Below are 3,935 nucleotides of genomic sequence, written 5' to 3'. Positions count from 1 at the left end.
CCGATTCCGCACAGCATTGCACACCAAATCCAATGTGTTTTATTCATGCAGCAAATGAAAAAAACGCAACTGTCCTGTGTGCAAAGGGCTTAACAGTCTATTATTGTTCAGCAAGACGAATGAATCCGAATAATATAAGTTTCAACATAACATACTTACATTTCTGTGTGCAAAGAAATGCGTTTTGGCACGGCCACGAAGACATGCTGTCGGTGTATCCCTGTTCCATCATGCACATTGTAACACACTTTATATTTACCATATCCTTAAGTCTCTCTTTGGGCTTCTTAGGCCAGCCAAAACAGACCGGGGGGGTTGGGGTTGGGGGGGGGGGGGGGATGGGAGACAGCGTCACTTCATAACCGAAACCAAGTGTAAGATAGCCATCAATCAATATTTATACTGACCCATATTGTCTACCTATATGAATTGACTCAACCATGATTACCTGTCACCGTGTACAAAAAAATGTTTGTTAAAAGGATCCCTGGCTAATATACTGTATGTTGATACATTATTATAGCCCTACTGTATGTAACTAAAATTTGAAATAAAATAAACTTACATATTTTGCTTATTTTAGAAATATTAGGTCTTTCACTCAATATGGGCCACTCCCGTCTTAAGTTGATGATGTCACTTGTCCATGTGTGGTCCAGCCCTGGAATGTATGGAATAAACAAAAAAAGTCCTATTGTTATTTTTTTTTAATAGCACATGCATTTCATACATTCCATCATCAACTCATCAATATTTAGTGTTTTAAATTTTACATTTTAGTTATAGAAGAATTGTAATGTATTGTGGCTTATTTGCCAGGGATCCTTGTGCAGTATATATATACAGTATACTCTGTTACAGTCATTATGTGGGTATTGCAGTGTACGGATCACTCTTAACTAGGGTTGGGATCCGGGACCAGAGGAACCGGCAGGAATCGGATCCAACATTTAGGAACCAGGAATCGGTTCCATCACATTTGGAACAGTTTCAGGAACCGGTTTTTTATCAAACAATCAGAGCTGGTTATGTGGACTTCACGTCTGATATGCAATTACAATCAATACCTGTGGTTATCGAACTTTTAAATGTCACGAACCACTTTAACTCTGAGAGTGTACTTCAGGGGTTTTCAAAGTGGGTGACGGGGCACCCTGGGGTGCCGCGAGATAATTTGATAATATTTGGAAATTATTTGGACACTTGAAAAAATATTATCTCAACGTTTTCCTCGCAACATAATCACTGAAATATCGTCACTGTCGGGCAGAAACCTTGTATCTCCAAGTTTCAAATGTGTACGTCTTTTGGTAAAGCAAAGCCCTGCTTCATCGTACAAGACTGTCGCACAAATCTAGTGAAAACAGACGATCTACAAGTGTGCTTGTAGATCAGCTGTTTTCACTAGTTTAGTACATTTTATAGATGATAAATACAAAACGAACGGTTTTGGACATACAAGGTTTCCACCCGACAACGACGATATGCTATAAATATAAGGTGCTGGGAGTGAGAATTATAATGTAGGGGTGCCTCGGATTAAAAAAATATTTATGGGGTGCCCTGAGACCCGAGTTTGGGAACCCCTGGTGTACAGAGTTACAGACCTGTTAGGGTCCATTTGGACCCACCTAAAGGAATTGTTAAAGGGAACCATTAAGGAATCGGAGTGTTAAGAGGGATTCATTAAGAAATCAGAACCGTTCCTAAAGGATCCCAACCCTACTCTCAAGTGTAGTTGAAATCATTTTCCCACAAAGGGGGAAGGGCCTGTGGAATACAGGCAACTGTGGGTTAGGGCATTCACCAAATATTCGAATATTCGATTATCAAAGTCACAAATCGACATTGTTCACCGAAGTCGAATATTCGCTTATTTTATTTTATTGTTTTCTCTTTAAAAAATATATAGTTTATAAAGCTTGGCTAGATAGGAAGTCATAAGAATGAATTGTCAATGCCCCTGGTGGATGAACTTTTAATGCTCTATACCAGGGGTTCTCAAACCTTTTTAGGCCGTGACCCCCAAAATAAACATATTTGAACTGGGGACCCCCACCCTGACAAGCACTTGGAATTGTAGGTATTACATTTAATGTGACTCGGTTCCGCAGATAAATATTGTGAAAATAGCAGATCTACATGCTCACAACGCCTCGCAATGTAGATCGGCTATTTTCACATTGTTCGCTTCTTGCTTACTTAATATTTGACAGTTTGTCCAGTCCTGTCGGATATTCGACTATTCAAATACTTAGAGGTCGAATAATTAGAATACTAAAAATCACTATTCGTGAATGCCCTACTGTGGGTCATTATCCATCACACCATACGTTACTCTTTTATGTAACCACAAAAAAAAAGACGAATGGAAGTACATAGATAAATGTATGAAGTGTTGTGCACAAGTGGGTTACACATTGTAGCTCAATATAAACTATATCTGTATATTTTACCTTTGTTGTAGAATATAGAACCACTTGTTCTACTTGGACTGCTCTAGATTACGGCTCATCTTTTTATGGAGAGAGAGAGAAAAAAAAAGATGATATAATCTGTTCTTCTGTGTATCTGTGGAATGGGTCACTGTATATTTCAAAGCTTTTTATAGTGGCATGCTCAACTGTTGTACTTTAAAACCAGTTATTTTATTAAGGTGTCATTTGACCTTTGGTTTTAAATTGGATGTTTGTTTTTATGCGGTGCATTGGGTGTGTTTGGAGCTATGTTTGGATGCACCTACATGCTGTTGCCCTGGTTCAGCATCCAAAATACAAAGTAACATCCACAGAGTTTAAGTAACTCCGAGAATGTACAAATGTAACCAAATTCTTTTGGTTTACATCAGTGTTAATTTTGACAGCAATATTTGATTTTGTGTTAGTCTTGGCCTTTTGAATAATGTTTTATTTAGTTCAAGTCATCTGAAATGTCATCTGAAATGTTTTAGTTTTAGTCAACTAGATAGGTATCATAAGATTTTAGTAGACTAAATCTAAAGTTGATTTTGTCGACAAAAAAAAATATTTTGGCAGGCCTTGATGGTTTTGTAATTGATAATTTTGCACTTGGTTGCATGCTGAAAATAGACGATCTGAGCTTGTAGATCTGCTATTTTCAGAGTACAACACATGAGTAGAACCAAACATAAAATGACTTGTCTTTTAGTTCTACTGGATCTCTTCGCCACTAGTTCCTCCCAAACATTTTATAGTTTGTATTTGTTGATGAAATTGTCAATATACAGTATTCTTAGTTTTTAGTTTAGGAGTATGGAAATTGATACTAAAGGTATCCATCTAGTTTTTATTTAGTTTTTGTCCGTGAAAAAAGGTAGTCGACAGACATTTTGAATTCATATTTTTAAGAAATTAACACGGAATGTAGCCAAATTCCTTTGGTTTACGTTTGTACACTCGTACTCGTGGACAAATAACACGAACAAACAGGATGAATTTCATCATAAATTGCATTGAAGGTGCAGCACTATGACAATGCCAATCCAAATTGCCAAATTCAATTTAATGATCACCACTGCAGACATGCTGATTTAGATTGGACTAGTTGAACATTAATCAACACCCACTCAGTCTTTATCTATGTGCGAGTTGCCTTTTTTGGCTTCCATAATTGTCTTCATGAAATATAGCCTATTTATTTTTTTGATGATAGTTGATTATACACTGTCTCTGTATGTAAGCTTGTGCATTTTTATTTCCCTAACTTTGTTATGCTTGTATTTGGAACATCTTTTACATTTTCAAGGTTTGTAGTTTTACTGTAAACTGTTTTTTGCTGTTTATGGACAAGACTTTTACAGAATAAACTCGTTGGAATGCATTTAATGCTGTTCCTGAGTGTTATAACTACTAAAGATAATTGACAAATATTTCAATAATTTGTCTAGGGACACAAAACCGTCTGTAGATTTTCCC

The sequence above is a fragment of the Nannobrachium achirus genome, assembly GCF_963921795.1.
Source record: "Nannobrachium achirus genome assembly, chromosome: 7".
Lineage (NCBI taxonomy): Eukaryota > Metazoa > Chordata > Actinopteri > Myctophiformes > Myctophidae > Nannobrachium > Nannobrachium achirus.
Note: the sequence above shows the minus strand (reverse complement) of the source record.